This window comes from Ovis aries, chromosome 15 (assembly GCF_016772045.2).
Source record: "Ovis aries strain OAR_USU_Benz2616 breed Rambouillet chromosome 15, ARS-UI_Ramb_v3.0, whole genome shotgun sequence".
NCBI lineage: Eukaryota > Metazoa > Chordata > Mammalia > Artiodactyla > Bovidae > Ovis > Ovis aries.
Genome location: NC_056068.1, coordinates 48832191 through 48849521, shown reverse-complemented (window position 1 = coordinate 48849521; position 17331 = coordinate 48832191). Strand labels below are relative to the sequence as shown.

The following is a 17331-nucleotide window of genomic DNA, read 5'->3' as shown; positions in this document are numbered from 1 at the left end:
CTGCAAAGGAACATATTATTTTACTGTTTTTGCCTTTTTGTTTAGAATAATACTTTAAAAACCTATTTAGTCTTAATTGAGACTATGTTGCTGTGGTTAAGGTTGATATACAGTTGGATGCCTGTAGAGATAAAAACCAGAGAAGAGGTGGAAAACTTAGCTATAAAAAGATTATAATTCCAAACCTAACTCCTAAAACATCTAATCTAGATTGTTAATGCTTAAAGAAACAGCTTGATATTTGATGGGCCCACTAAGTATGTACCGTGTATCCTTGTATTCAGTTTCTATTCTTTCATTACCATCTTCAGATTTCTACAGCTGCTCAGGAATTGCCAAGTAGGGGAGCTTCCACTGCAGCTGTAATTGCCCATCAACTTTGTTTCACATAATTTTACCAGGATTCAATTTCTAATCTGCTGACTTTTTACAGAGTACATGAAGGGATTCATTAGAGGGGGAACCAGAAGGAAGATACCAGCTATGGTGACCCTAATAACTGGAGAAGCATTTTTGGCAAAGTGGTGAAGGGCAGCCAAGGTGACAGTAGGCACCTAGAAGACAAGCACAGCACAGATGTGGGAGATGCAAGTGTTGAGGACCTTGAGACTGCCTTTGTGTGAGGTGATGCTCAGAACATCTTTTAGGATTAGCATGTAAGATGCAGAAATGCACAACAAATATAATAAAGAAGTAAGAGCCATAAACAATCTGAGGTGATATTGACCCTGTTCTCAGTACAGGTCAGTTTCATAACACCCTGGTGGACACAGTAGGAGTGGGATAGAAGGCTTTTCTTATGAATTTCAGCCTCTTTACAATAAAGGGGGAAACAACGACAAACAGAAGCATAATGCTGTGAATACAAGGCCAACTTTAATGACTCTGGCACTGGTCAGAATTGAGAAATATCTTAGAGGGTTGTGGATGGCCATAAGGTGATCTATGGACATAATAAAAAGAACTGATGACTCCATAGCTGAGAATCTATGAATGAAAAACTCTTGGGCAAAACAGGCATCAGGGGAAGTTCCAGTGGCATTGAACAAGAAGATTCTCAGCATGGTAGGAGGAGAGGAGACGGATAATCCTAAATCAGAGAAGGCCAACAAGGAGAGGAAATAATACATGGGCTCATGCAGAGAGGTCTCTGTTTTTATTAGAAAGAGGATGGTACAGCTCCCCAGGATAGCAACAAGGTGTATAAGGCAGATGGGGACAGAGACCCAAATGTGCACATGCTCCATCCCAGGGATCCCAATCAGGAAGAAGGCGGAGATTTCCCCTTCAGAAATGTTAAAGATAGACATTGCAGGAGTATAAAGGAATCACAATGTGGATCTTGCAAAGGCCTTCCTGCAATGGAAGAAATAGATTAGTTCAAATGTACATGCTTCAGTCAACTGTTTGGTACAAATCTTGGGACTTCAGCTATTTTCCTGTAATTTACAGTATGAAGATAATATTTCATAATATGTAAATAGAAATAGTATCAGGACACATACATATAAGTAGGATATCAAGAGAAATATAAACAAGTAACCACCAACAGTTAGCTATAATCTTTTTCCCCCTTAGATTTAGCATACATAAAAGAAGCAGTAAATTTCACAAGGTCTATTTCCTATATCATTGTTTTTTAGATAATGATGGCCTTTAGCTGGAACAATGTATGGATAAATATAGGATCATAGAGGGCATGACTTACCACAATTGCATTGCATTTGCGGTTGCTGAAGAATATTTAACTTTAAGAAACAGTATTCTTTAAAAAAAAATAGGGCTAGGACAACTGGATATCCATACCCCAAATAATGACATTAGACCCCTATTTCACACCCTATACAAAAATTCTCTTAAAATATATCATAGGCATAAGTTCAAGAGCTAAAGCATTAAAGGTATTAGAAGGAAACATAGATAATGAATTTTTGTGACCTGGGATTAAACAATGTATATGACATCAAAGGCACAAACAGAAAGCTAAATATGAAATTCATTACATAAATATGCACATATGTAGAAAACAATTCATCAACATTAAGAAATATTCAAATGACATCAACAAGAAAGTGAGAAAAACAACCCACAGAATAAAAATGTTTGCAAATAATATATCTGGACTTGTATACAAAATATATGAATGACTATTACAACTCTACAATGAAGATAAGAAGATCCTTTAACATCATTAGTCATTAGGAAAATGCAAGTCAAAATCAAATCAGATAGCGATTCATGTACACAGATGAACTAAAATAAAAAAGACAATTTTAACTGCTGACAAGAATGTGGAGAAAGTTAAAAGTGTTGTTGGCTGCTTAGTCATGTCTGACTCTTTGCAACCCCGTGGACTATAGCCTGCCAGGCTCCTCTGTCCATAGAGTTCTCCAAGCAAGAATGCTGGTGTAGGTTGCCATTCTCATCTCCAGGAGCTCTTCCCGACCCAGGGATCAAACCCAGGTCTCCCACATTGCAAGCAGTTTCTTCACTGCCTAACCCATGAATCCCCTCAGAAAGTCGAACTCTCCTACATTTCTAGAAGGATTTTAAAATGGTTCACCAACTTTGGAAATCATTTTAACAGTTTTTGAATGTTATGATACAACAACAGTATCTCAATGGAGCTGTTAATATAATGAAACTACATCCCAAATACTTACCTTAATGTTTCTCTTATATAACATACTAAAATATGGACATTTTTTTTTTTCCTCTTACCAAGAAAACCTACTCGGAACACTTGATGCAGCTTTTGAATAGCTGAATACAGCATACATTTGTCTGCTACCCAGGAAATTTTGAGGATAACTGAAATGGCTCGCTAGCCTCTTTAGGCTAAAAGGCACATGGATTTAGGTACCAAATGTGGAGTAAAATGTAGGAGTGCCAACTTGGGGTCATTTTAAAAGAGATCCTGTCCAAGCAATGAGGATATGAGAGGAGGACTGAAAGAGAAGCACAGGTCACAGGAGGGCAGCACTGAAAACACTCAGCAGGGAAATCAATGAAGACTGAACAGCTACCCCAAAGAGAAATAAGGAGCTTCAAACACCTACAAAACCTGAAAAGCCCGAAGCTACTCTGTGACAAGACTAGTCAAAGAGTTTCATGCCTCCATTGATTTTATGAATCAGCTACATAAAAATAATTTAAAGTTATAGCAGCACCACAGTTAATATTCTATATTTGTTTGATTGTATTTACTGTCAAAGTGCTAAATAAAATGTGTTCCATAATCACTGTTAAGAGAAAGTGAAAGTGAAGTCACTCAGTCATGTCCGAGTCTTTGCGACCCCATGGACTGTAGCCTATCAGGCTTCTCCGTCCATGGGATTTTCCAGGCAAGAGTGCTGGAGTGGATTGCCATTTCCTTCTCCAGGGGATCTTCCTGATCCAGAAATCAAACCCGGGTCTCCTGCGTTGCAGGCAGATGCTTAACCGTCTGAGCCACCAGGAAAGCCCATTGTTTAGGGGGTCACAAATGGAAACTTAAAATTCATATTCAAACTATAGAATAGTCCTTACGATATGGTAAGGGCATTACCATTCTAGATCAAGAGAAATGTTACTTTCCTAAAATGAATTGTTGAATTCCAGTAGGAAAATACATAATGTGAATATTTTTATCGTGTAGTGAACATAAGCAGATAAAGTATGAAATTAATCATTCATAATAGTGATCACAGTGTAATTCTGGCCACAAAAGGACATTAATTACCATCCTCCTCCCTCTCTGTGTTCAACTCCCCTGATTATGTTCCAGCTACCTTTTAATTTCTGCAATACTATGCTTTTTCAAGTCTCTTCCTTTTGCAAACAGTAAAAATGCTCTCCTTTGCCTTGACTTTTCTTTGTTCAAATGCTTGGTTAGTTATGATGTCCTTTGCCATCCTTTTCTGAGACTTCTGTACACCTGCCATTCAAAATAAACTGGAAGCAGTGACAGGTTTTATTTTCTTGAGCTCCTAAAACACTGCAGATGGTGACTGTAGCCACAAAATTAAAAGATGCTTGCTCCTTGGAAGGAAAGCTATGGCAAATCTACACAGCATATAAAAGCAGAGACATCACTTTGAAGGAAATGGTTCATATAATCAAAGCTATGATTTTTCCAGTAGTCATGTATGGATATGAGAGTTGGACCGTAAAGAAGACTGAGTGCTAAAGAACTGATGCTTTCAAATTGCGGTGCTGGAAAAGACTCTTGAGAATCCCTTGGACTGCAAGGAGATCAAATCAGTCAATTCTAAAAATCAACCTTGAATATTCATTGGAAAGACTGATGCTGAAGCTGAAGCTCCAATTCTTTGGCAACTTGATGCAAAGAGCTGACTCACTGGAAAAGACCCTGATGCTGGGAAAGGTTGAAGGCAAAAGGAGAAGAGGGTGGCAGAAAATGAGGTGTTTTGATAGCATCATCCACTCAGCGGACATGAACTTAGCAAACTCCGGGAGATAGTGATGGACAGAGGAGCCTGGCATGCTGCAGTTCATGAGGTTGCAAAGAGTCTGAGATGACTTAGTGACTGAACAATAACAATGGCAAAAAAAAAAAAAAAATCTCCTAGTAGTCACTCTTGCCTTCTCACTGATGTTCACTGCAAACTCAGTGGTCTCATATATCTGCATCCAGAAACAATGCATAGTAATGTGTAAGTTGATAACTACCATTAAAAAACATGTCACCCAAGAGTCAAGTCTGAGTACCTGGCTTTGAGTTTCTTTCTGTGTTCACTCAGTGATTCTGGCCTAGATTTGTTTAACTCTGGCCTTCTACTGTGCATTTACAGAATTGTTGGATTTCTCAGAAGATCAGGGTAATGCCATTCATTTCTAATCACTTAGTGACTATAATCAGTCAAATACTATGTAAATTATTTTGCTTGAGATAGTACAAAGGCATGTGATAGCTATGAACATCAGAGAACTTACAGTAAGTTGTTAAGTCTTTGGACCCACATGTCCACATAAAGGGGAAATGGAGGTGGCAAGCAATCACCAGAATTTCACTGCTTTGTAGTCAGAACCATTTATCCAGAGCTGCAGAATCTAGTCCTGCCTCCCTGGTGCTTTCTTTTTTTTTTAATTTTCATTTTTACTTTATTTTGCTTTGCAATACTGTATTGGTTTTGCCATACATTGACATGAATCAGCCATGGGTGTACATGAGTTCCCAATCCTGAACCCCCCTCCCACCCCATATCATCTCTCTAGATCATCCCTGTGCACCAGCCCCAAGCATCCTGTATCCTGTATTGAACATAGACTGGTTATTCATTTCTTACATGATAGTATACATGTTTCAATGCCATTCTCCCAAATCATCCTACCCTCTCCCTTTCCCACAGAGTCCAAAAGTCCATTCTATACATCTGTGTCTCTTTTGCTGTCTCACATACAGGGTTATCATTACCATCTTTCTGAATTCCATATATATGTGTTAGTATACTCTATTGGTGTTTTTCTTTCTGGCTTACTTCACTCTGTATAATAGGCTCCAGTTTCATCCACCTCATTAGAATTGATTCAAATGTATTCTTTTTAATGGCTGAGTAATACTTCATTGTGTATATGTACCACAGCTTTCTTATCCATTCGTCTGCTGATGGACATCTAGGTTGTTTCCATGTCCTGGCTATTATCAACAGTGCTGCAATAAACATTGGGGTACAGGTGTCTCTTTCAATTCTGGTTTCCTTGGTGTGTATGCCCAACATTGGGATTGCTGGGTCATAAGGCAGTTCTATTTGTAATTTTTTAAGGAATCTCCACACTGTTCTCCATAGTGGCTGTACTAGTTTGCATCCCCACCAACAGTGTAAGAGGGTTCCCTTTTCTCCACACCCTCTCCAGCATTTACTGCTGGTAGATTTTTGGATCGCTGCCATTCTGACTGGTGTGAAATGGTACCTCATTGTGGTTTTGATCTGCATTTCTCTGATAATGAGTGATGTTGAGCATCTTTTCATGTGTTTGTTAGCCATCTGTATGTCTTCTTACACCTTATGTTCGACAAAGGAGGCAAGAATATACAATGGATTGAAGACAATCTCTTTAACAAGTGGTGCTGGGAAAACTGGTCAACCACTTGTAAAAGAATGAAACTAGAACACTTTCTAACACCATACACAAAAATAAACTCAAAATGGATTAAAGATCTAAACGTAAGACCAGAAACTATAAAACTCCTAGAGGAGGACATAGGCAAAACACTCTAAGACATAAATCACAGCAGGATCCTCTATGATCCACCTCCCAGAATACTGGAAATAAAAGCAAAAATAAACAAATGGGATCTAATTAAAATTAAAAGCTTCTGCACAACAAAGGAAACTATAAGCAAGGTGAAAAGACAGCCTCCTTGGTGCTTTCTTACTGACCAAGAATACTTTGGGGATTGCAGATCAGCAGGCCACACTCAGAGAAAAAGAAAACTCCCTGTAGGTGAATCTCAATGGGACTGGAACCAAGGAGAGTCATCCAGCCTCCTGTAGGAAGAATTAATTCATTGAGGAAAACATCTCCTAAGCCTCCTCAGATCCCTCTGGCAGAATTAATGTTCCTCTTTACTTTGATTGACAGCATCATGTGAATAATCTTTTAGAGCAGTTTCAAAGGGTATGATAACCGTGCCTTCTAAGTGAAGTAGGTCAGAAAGAGAAAGACAAATAACATATCACTTGTATGCAGAATCTAAAATATGACACAAATGGGCTTGAAATAGACTCACAGACATAGAGAACAGACTTGTGATTGCCAAGAGGGAGAGGAGGTGGTGGGGGAAGGAAGGATTGTGAATTTGGGGTTAGCAAATGCCACATATTATATATATCCAATGGATAAACTAGACAGTCCTACTGTATAGCACAGGGAACTACATTGACTATCCTGTGATAAACCATAATGGAAAAGAATATGAAAAAGAATATACATGTTTATAACGGAACCACTTTGTGGTGCAGCAGAGAGTAACACAACATTGTATATCAACTATCTTCAGTAAAAATTTTAAAAAAGAAAATATAAGTGTATGCATGTCTTTAAGTGTCTGTCTCCTCCACTAGAATTTAATCTTGTGAAGTTATATGTCTTCTAGAAATTCAGAAGGCCCTGAGGCTTTAATTTTCATCCAGCGTCTTCAAGGGCAGTTTTCAACCTGGGATGTACATAAGAATTCCTTATGGAGGTTTATAAAAATGCAGTTAGCTAGGCTTACTCTAGATTCACTTAGTCTCTTCATTTGGTATTTTCTCTGTATATTATGTATATCATTTCCCATGATTATTATGTCATGTATCAATGTTGTCTCCATGGTAAAAACTACGCTAATTATTTTTGTATATCATATATAACATTACTGCACTTAGATAGTCTATATAACTACCCTTAGAGACATTTTGCTTGAAATTTCTTTCTTTTGGTAGTAGCTTTATTATCTTGTTTTGCATGCCATGGAAACACCCAGTTCTACTTGTCAGTTGCGTTATTTGTGTTCTCAATTCTCATCTGACTTTTTACATTTGAAAGCATAAGTAATAAATTAACAATGACCACTTAAAGATAAATTTAACCATGTTAAGTTAGCTTAACTCTCTCAAAATAATAGATAATTTTTATTTAACTCTGATATGCATTCATGAAAGCTCTGCACTCAGCAATAGGGCTGGAGTTTTGTCTTCAACACAAAAGGAACCTGCCAGAACAAATGAAAAAGGACTGAATCAATGACTACAAACTCTTATGACTCAACTCCTGGGTAACTTTCAGGCTGTTCCAGTGGGCTGAATCACGATTTCCATAACTCTTTTTAGTCAATAGACAAATAAGTTCATGAGACTGCTAAAACAAGATCGAGTGGAACAAGAATAAATAGCATAGAACTGGATGAACTGATGAGTAACATTTTATTGTGTTTGTTTGGAATACTGTTGATGTGATTTATGTTCTATTTTCTGAATATATAATGAGGCTGTATCTCATTCTCTTAAGTTATAATAATCTAATAGACTCTGCTTTTATGAATTGAATGAAACATTATGAAGTCATAGCTGATTCTCACGGAATCCTCTGAGTTCAAGAAATTTTTATTGAGGGTCTTTACTTCTCAGTACAATGTATTACTTTTATAGGTAATAATAAGAACCTGTCCTCTTTTTAAACATGACATAATTTGAAAAGTTGATTATGCAAGATTGAAAATGTTACTCATTTAATCAGGTCTGACCAGTCATTTTTAGGGAATAAACGTTGACTTTGCAAAGTCTATGCTGACAAAGCCCGCCTAGGTAAATTAGTCTGTTACTTGACTTATAGGTAGCCATAGAGATGGTAAAAGAGATCAGAATGGCAGGTCAGAATGGTGGGATGAGTTGCAGAGTGCAAGAAAGTAAAATACTGCCCATATGTTTGGATACCTGAGAAGTAATCTGATCATGGATTTATTTTTTATTATAGCTTCCTCTCTTTCCTCTTTTGATAGAATACAATAGCAGTTTTAAAACATCCTATCTGAGATTCTATGTGGAAATTTCCAGCACTGAAGACTTAGGAAATCCTATCTGATAAATTAACATTCTTTCTTCATCTGTATAAATAATGAAGCCAAATCTAATGAGGAGAGCCTTTTCTTGGATCAAGAATGAATTTTCTTTGAAATAATATTTCATGAAAATGGAAAAGGCTATATGAAAAAAGGTATCCTTCAATGGAAAATTCTTCATTGTTCACAGTCCACGCTGATGGATTATTTACTTCTCATCATGTGGGGACATGGAGTTTTCATTGTCTTTAATCTATTTTCCAACTCCGCAAGTTGTAGATACTAATAGCAGTCAAAATAATTCATGTTGGTAGACATTCACATAAATTATCTGGTGGAGAGTCAATTGTCATGTGTCCTATATGATGGAAGAAGTCATATTTCAACTCATTTGCAAATTATGTAATTTTTTTCATAAATGTATCTTTTATATTTGGTCTCCTTTGTACTAAGTGTATCATTTGCCTGGTCTTTCATTAAAAATGAGTTAAATGATATAATGGATGTTATTTTATTTCTTTGTGAGAGCTGTTATTTTATGAAAATTAATCCTTCCCAAGATTTATATTCTTGCATAAGAGAAAAAACAAATTATATAATGTAAAATGAGCTATCAGTTCAGTTCAGTCACTCAGTCATGTCCAACTGTTTGTGACCCCATGAATTGCAGCACTCCAGGCCTCCCTGTCCATCACCAATCCCTGGAGTTCACTCAGACTCAGGTCCATTGAGTCAGTGGTGCCATACAGACATCTCATCCTCTGTCATCCCCTTCTCCTCCTGTCCCCAATCCCTCCCAGCATTAGAGTCTTTTCCAATGAGTCAACTTTTCGCATGAGGTGGCCAAAGTACTGGAGTTTCAGCTTTAGCATCATTCCTTCCAAAGAAATCTCAGGGACGATCTCCTTCAGAATGGACTGGTTGGATCTCCTTGCAGTCCAAGGGACTCTCAAGAGTCTTCTCCAACACCACAGTTCAAAAGCATAAATTTTTCGGTGCTCAGCTTTCTTCACAGTCCAACTCTCACATCCATACATGACTACTGGAAAAACCATAGCCTTGACTAGACGGACCTTCGTTAGCAAATATCTCTGCTTTTGAATATGCTATCTAGGTTGGTCCTAACTTTCCTTCCAAGGAGTAAGCGTCTTTTAATTTCATGGCTGCAGTCACCATCTGCAGTGATTTTGGAGCCCCCAAAAATAAAGCCTGACACTATTTCCACTGTTTGCCCATCTGTTTGCCATGAAGTGATGGGACCAGATGAGCTTTAAGCCAACTTTTTCACTCTCCTCTTTCACTTTCATCAAGAGACTTTTTAGTTCCTCTTCACTTTCTGCCATAAGGGTGGTGTCATCTGCATATCTGAGGTTATTGATATTTCTCCCGGCAATCTTGATTCCAGCTTGTGTTTCATCCAGCCCAGTGTTTCTCGTGATATACTCGGCATATAAGTTAAATAAGCAGGGTGACAATATACAGCCTTGACATACTCCTTTTCCTATTGGGAACCAGTCTGTTGTTCCATGTCCAGTTCTAACTGTTGATTCCTGACCTGCATATAGGTTTCTCAAGAGGCAGGTCAGGTGGTCTGGTATTCCCATGTCTTTCAAAATTTTCCACAGTTCATTGTGATACACACATTCGAAGGCTTTAGCATAGTCAATAAAGCAGAAATTTTTCTGGAACTCTCTTGCTTTGCCTTTTGAATACAGAAAATTTTCTGCCTTATGTAACTTAGAAAATGATATCTTAATGCTCATGGAAGAAATAATACAACAAAATAAATGGACTAAATTAATCTTGTATTTTTGTAAACTCTGCGTACATGCATACTTGCTTGTCTTATTGGCTCCATGTGTGGGCTGTCATTGCCCTTCTCAGTTTCAGTTCCTGAGAGCACAGGTATACATCATCAAGTGAAAAACTATGTGTTGAAAACGGATATTTTAAATGAACAATCAATCCTCTGTCACTTCTAATCACTAGACAGTTGTATACACACATAGAATATTACATTAAACATGATCAAAATGGCAAGTATCTATTGTGTTCAAAAGCCTAGTAAGGAAAGCTGAGCGAAAAGAGAGCTTAGAACATTTTATGTTTACATAAGAACTCTAATCCTAAATCCTTAACCAGGAAGGCTGAGTTTTCAATCTTAATAAACAAATTGAGAGAAGATATTGTATATTGTAAAGTGGTTAATATATGGTGTGATTAATTAACTCTGCTGCTCCATGTCTTGTACTAACTGGATTTACATTTTGGTTAAGAACTCCTGTCAGCTGTATTTTTGACACAGTTTCACTAAAATCAAATTTCTTATCTTCTGGTTCTTCACACAGTATATAATGGGGTTCATCAATGGAGGTACCAGCAGGAATACATCAGCCATGAGGATTTTAACAACTGGGGAGCTGTATTTGACAAACCGGTAGATGACAGCTAGGGAGATAATGGGAACATAGAAGATGAGCACAGCAATGATGTGGGAAACACATGTATTGAGGATTTTGAGCCTTTCATTCTGTGATGCTATGCTCAACACTGCTTTAAGTATCAGAATGTAGGACATGAAAATACACGTTATGTCTAGAATGCCTGTGAGAGCCACAAACAAGCCATAAACAACATTAATCTTGTTGTCAGAGCAGGCCAGCTTCATGACATCCTGATGGAGGCAGAAAGAATGGGAAAGGAGGTTCTTCTTACAGTATCTTAGATGTTTCAGGGTGAAAGGGAAAGGAAGGATCAACAAAACATTTTTGAGAGAAAAGACAAGGCCTGTTTTTATGACTCTGGTACTGGTTAGGATAGAAGCATATCTCAGAGGATTGCAGATGGCAATAAAGCGATCAAAAGACATGATGAGAAGTACTGATGATTCCATAGCTGAAAATCCATGAATGAAAAACTCTTGGGCAATACAGGCATTGGGGGAAATTCTTGGAGCATTGAACAAAAATATTCTTAGCGTGGTAGGGAGAGAGGAGAAGGACAGTCCCAGGTCAGAGACAGCCAACATGGATAGAAAATAATACATGGGTTCATGCAGAGAAGGCTCCATTTTTATGAAAAAGAGGATAGTGCAGTTCCCCATGATGGCAACAATGTACATGAGACAAATGGGAATGGAGACTCAAATGTTGGCAGAATCCAGCCCTGGGATTCCAATGAGGAAGAAGGGAGGGATATCAGTTTCACTGGTGTTGAAGATGGACATGCCAGAATATGAGGAAATCAATAAGAGGAAACACTTTCTGCAGTGATGAAAACAGATTGGCTCAAATGCCTGACTCTAGCCTATTGCAATCATTTAAGGTCCTATCAATCCAATGGCTATTCATATAGTTCTCAAGTATAAACCTAAATGGATAAAAATAGATACGTATAGAGTTAGATGTCAATATCCAACTAAAGATGAAAACTGAAAGAAAAGGAAAACAAATTGAAACCTACGAGAGATATAGTTTATAACAGACATACATTCAACACAAGGACTGATGGTTCAACTAAATAGTCATACAGACAATATCTTATACAAATGAATATAGTTACATATAATTATCTATTTTCCAAATAAAGAATTTGAGACTTTTGCTTTTCTTATGTAAATATAACACTCCATTGTTCAGGCAGAGAAGATGATGGCACTCCACTCCAGTACTCTTGCCTGGGAATTCCCATGGACGGGGCAGCCTGGTAGGCTGCAGTCCATGGGGTCGCAAAGAGTCGGACATGACTGAGCAACTTCACCTTCGCTTTTCACTTTCATGCATTGGAGAAGGAAATGGCAACACACTCCAGTGTTCTTGCCTGGAGAATCCCATGGACAGAGGGGCGTGGTGGGCTGTGGTCTATGGGGCTGCAAAGAGTTGGACATGACTAAACAACTAACGCACACACCAGTCATATAGAAAAATACCATAAATTGTTGTCATAGAAGCCTGTGATCAGACTATATTGTTTATTTTATTTTTGCATATTCTCCTCCTACCACATTTCTGAATGTTCCTTCATCATCTTTCTTCCCCTTGATCCTTGATGCGAGTGTGCAGGCTAAGTTACTTCAGCCATGTCTGACTTTTTGCAGTCCTATGAACGGTAGCCTGCCAGGCTCCTCTGTCATGGAAGTTTCCCGGCAAGAATATTGGAGTGGGTTGCCATGCCCTCCTCCAGGGGATCTTCCTGACCCAAGGATCAAACTGTCTCCTAAGCCTCCTACACTGGCAGATGGGTTCTTTACTACTAGTGCCACCCAAGAAGCTTGTACCCTGTATACACCTCTGTAAAGAAATCCTTCAAAAATCATTCCTGAATCGATTCTTCATGGACATCTATTTCTTGCTGGCACATAGTCTTTTGTTCCTTTTAGCTGAAGTGTTCTTCCTCTTTTTAGTCCTTACAATGTTCTCTTTATCATTGATGTTCTGCAGTTCAATATGAAGCACATAGGTAGAGATTTACAATTAATATCTTCTACTTGGAGACTGATATTTTCAATCTGATTTTTCAGTTTTGAATGTCCTCTGCCATTGTAACTTTCAACATTGTCTATTTAGTAATAACTTCATGTTAGATTGAAAAAGTTCAACATTTTCCAGCTAACTTACTAATTAGATTGTTTCATATTTTCAAACTCTTTCTTTATTTATGTTGCATTTTGGTGCATTCTTTAGTACTACCTTCTAATTTATTAATTCTGTCTTTATCTGTGTCTGGTCTCTAACAACTATTGAGTTTTACTTCATTTATTCTATTTTTCTTTTAAAATAAAAGTTATTTTAATAATCTTTAGTGATAATAATATTAATAATAATAATATTAAATAGTTAATAATTTAAATATTTTATATTTCATAAAATATCTTTTATAAATTATAAAATTATAATTTATATAACTGTGTAAATACAATTTCAATTTATAGCTACCAATTCCCCCAATAATTTTTCATTTATTTGTATTGTTATTATGGTCTTTAATTTTTTTGAGAATAATAAGGTTGTCAAATTCCAAAATTCATCTCTAGTTTGATTTGCTTCTTTTCTCATGGGTAAGTATCCTTATTATTGAAATTGTAGAATATTTTTGTCAGTATTAGTCTTCATCTTTGTTTTACAATTCTACTTATAATCCCATCTTGAGTGGAAATTTCCTTGTTGTTTCTAGATTTATTTTATTCCTTTTCCATGATTAGATGTAGTAGTTGGCTCTTCTGACTTCCTGAAGTTTGTAAATTGTAATGTCTTTTTATAATGGGTAAGGGATCTTATTTCAAAGGAGAATTAAGTGCAGTGTTGCCCATTTTCCCCCAACAATCTCAAGACCTAGCTGGTTATTGGGAGCAGACTCATGTTATGACAACAGGTATTTCCACCCTCCATGTGGGTTAATAACTTGGTTCTTTGAACTGATTCCTTGTCAAACATGAGGCGCTATCATTCTGAGTCTCATATAGGTGCTGAGCTGCCAACCACCAATGTGTCTCTATAGTAGGAATCAAGTGGGTTTGTGGATTCAGTTTCAACACAGTTATGTGTTTTTATATTGCATCTCAAAATATCTATCTATCTACCTATAATATATTTGATATTTGTTGTCTGACCTAAGGAGCATAACAATGTATTTTTGTCTTTTTTATCATATCTATTTTTGCTATACGTTTTGGTGTGTAGTGGAAATTTACATATATGATTCAGCTCATCACACTGAGTAAAATTCACCATCAAAAGTTAGATACAATTCTAGAAATATAATTTGTTAATGCTTATGTTCGGGAAAAATTAATTTTGTTGAGAATTACTTGTTCGTGTGCTCCTTGGAAAATAATAAATTAAGGTACAAATTTGTCCAAAAATACAATAGAGCTAATTGCAAGTTTATCATCAATCCTTGTTATGAGGGATTTGATAATACTCCTCAGATTTGAAATATTCAGGCAGTTCCTAGGTACTACTATTCTTATCTTTAATTACATTTTCAATCATTGTGTTACTATAATCCTGTTGTCATGATGAAGAATTCTTAAAAGGTCATGTTCCCTTTCTTAACTATTTGTTTTCTGTAATTATTCTCTTTGGCAATCTCAAATTCTAATGATTGAAGTCCACCTTCAATTGTTTCTGAGCTGTTGCAGCTGCTCCATGAACTGGATTATCTGGATTGGACTCCACCTCCAACTTGCTATAATTATTTTCCCCTATCCAAACTACTTCTATTTCTAGGCTGTCTATAACATTTTAGTGATATTTATTACCATTAAGGATTAGATGTCAAGGAGAAAGACAATCAGAAGGAAACACTTAGGAGTTCCCAGATTTGATAAAATAAATTACATCCATTAAAAAGAAAAAAAACCTGGCAGGTGTTTGAATATTGTTCAGTTTAGACTTTGGAAGAATCATTCATAATACGACGATGAATAAACTTGTTGCTGCTACTGCTACTAAGTCACTTCAGTTGTGTCTGACTCTGTGCGACCCCATAGACGGCAGCCCATCAGGCTCCCCCGTCCCTGGGATTCTCCAGGCAAGAACACTCGAGTGGGTTGCCGTTTCCTCCTCCAATGCATGAAAGTGAAAAGTGAAAGTGAAGTCGCTCAGTCATGTCCGACCCTCAGAGACCCCGTGGACTGCAGCCTTCCAGGCTCCTCCGTCCATGGGATTTTCCAGGCAAGAGTACTGTAGTGGGGTGCCATTGCCTTGTTCAAAATAAACTTGTTACAGTGACTTAACACCATTGTGATATTTGCCTGCCTAAATGCTAATCCAGTTGTGTCAAGTCATAGAACTACTAGCAGAGAACTATTTGTTAGACTTGGTCTTCCAATTCCCAAAATTTGCTCATGACACTAATTTGAAAGGAGTGAGATAAATGTTCAAAGAAAAAAAAAAGTTTTATTCCAACAGATATTGTGCAAGAATGCAAGTTGTTTGGTCTGTGTGATCATGCCGTTAAGTAGAGATTGGAAGTTCTGTCTCCAGGACAGATGCGTCACACTGTGAAAGCTAAGTGAGCTGTTGGAGGAGAATGTTCTTTTGCTGCCTGGGGCCCCTCTTTTGTCTGGTTTGTCTGTTAACCTCACCTGGTTCAGTCTCTAACATCAGCCTTCCTTGCTAATGCTTCTCCCACAACTGTTAAGTTGTTACTTTTTGGCTAAATGGAGATTCTGATCCTCTTTCAATTTTCTTCCAAATGTTATCTAGCAAATCAATTTAAACGCTTTGAATTTTGAGTTGTAAATCCTTCTATACCATATCCTATAAATAACTCTGCTCATATCAGTTTTCTTAATATAATGAAAAACTACTTGATTACTGATTAATGAAGAGAAAACTAAATAATCAGAAAATTTTCAAAAGCACATGATACACTAATCATTATCAACCTCTACTTGTCCTGAATTATCAAAAAAAAAAAAAAAGAATATGACTCTCTTTAGGTAATACTATACCTCTCTGGCAAAGCTATTTTATTATTTTTTAAGAGACTTTAGAGGGAAGCAGAATACTGCACAGAAAATTTTCCAGTATGTTTTCCTTTCAGAAGGGCCTAAACAACCTAATTCTCTGGTTTCACAAAAATATGAAAAATGTAGTTTAAGTAACACATACAGAATGGCTTTAAAGTTAGAATAAAGTTCACTATTTATATGGGAGTTATTAAATGAGACTGTTTATTTGTTCTTTGTATCAAAAGTAGAGTGATATTTATGTAGTCGTGATGGTAGTATTACCCAGACTGTTTCAGGTCTTGAGTATATCCTGAGACTGAAGCAGCTATTAAACAGTGAAAGCACAACAGCGTATTAGGACTAAGATACACATCTTCAAGCTCATGATACTTATCTTCATTGATAAGATTCATAATTTGAACATGACAGTTTTCAGGTACTTACATATCAGGGTTAAACAAGAGATGAATTTAGGATGAAGCTACTTCAGTCCCAGTTGTTAGGGACAAGGGTTGATCAGGACAGTATGATTCTAGTTCTCCTATGCTGTTACCTTTCTAGTAGAACTGAGGACTCTGGGGATGATAAATCAGGAAACAGTACCCAGAGACTGAAAAGTCCACAGGTAAGTCTTGAAATAAGTTAATTTACAGAGAGGTCAACTGAATTCCCATTATGCATATGCATCAGCCATTTATGGTTAATGCCCTACAAGGCTTCCTTATTCCATGAAGCAGAATAGTCAGACAGAGCTGGAGCTATATCATGGAGGCTGCTTTAGGGTCTGTAGTCAGATCCATGTTTTGTTAAGCACATCTATTTATGTTCTTTTGTGTATGTATATGTATTATAGGTAAAAACTGCATGCTCTAATAGTTAAAGCTTCCCAACTTTGGACAAATGATTTAACTCTGAGTTTTAATTCCCTAATCTATAAAATGAGGAAAAATACAAGAACTCATGCATCTTGCTTGTGACACTTAAAGACTGGTAAAAGTGGCTACTCTTACTATTGCAGTTATCATTTTTATAATTATTACTATGCCTATTTTCAGGGTTTCCTGATGCTTCTTGATGAGGGTGCTTTGCAATCGTATTGGAATCACAAGGGCTAGTCCCAAATAACACTGGTTATAAAAAGTCTGAGACTGTCACAAAACATCAATAAATATAATAAAAGACACAATGTTTGGAAATAAGAGATCAAAAAGCTAGCATAACTTATGAAGGTATGTTTGGTACAAAATAAGGCCTAAGTGTTATGCAAAAGATTCATTAGAAATAAAACTAAAGAATAATTTTTCATAAAAAGACAAAATATAAATTGATTTTA

General features: G+C 36.8%; 2 pseudogenes; both read right to left on the bottom strand.

The window, feature by feature from the left end:
* Positions 1 to 404: 404 nt before the first annotated feature.
* Positions 405 to 1310, bottom strand: LOC101115481 (olfactory receptor 51A7-like; annotated as a pseudogene).
* Positions 1311 to 10826: 9516 nt separating this feature from the next.
* On the bottom strand, positions 10827 to 11786 carry LOC101115228 (olfactory receptor 51A4-like; annotated as a pseudogene).
* Between the last annotated feature and the right edge of the window lie 5545 nt (positions 11787 to 17331).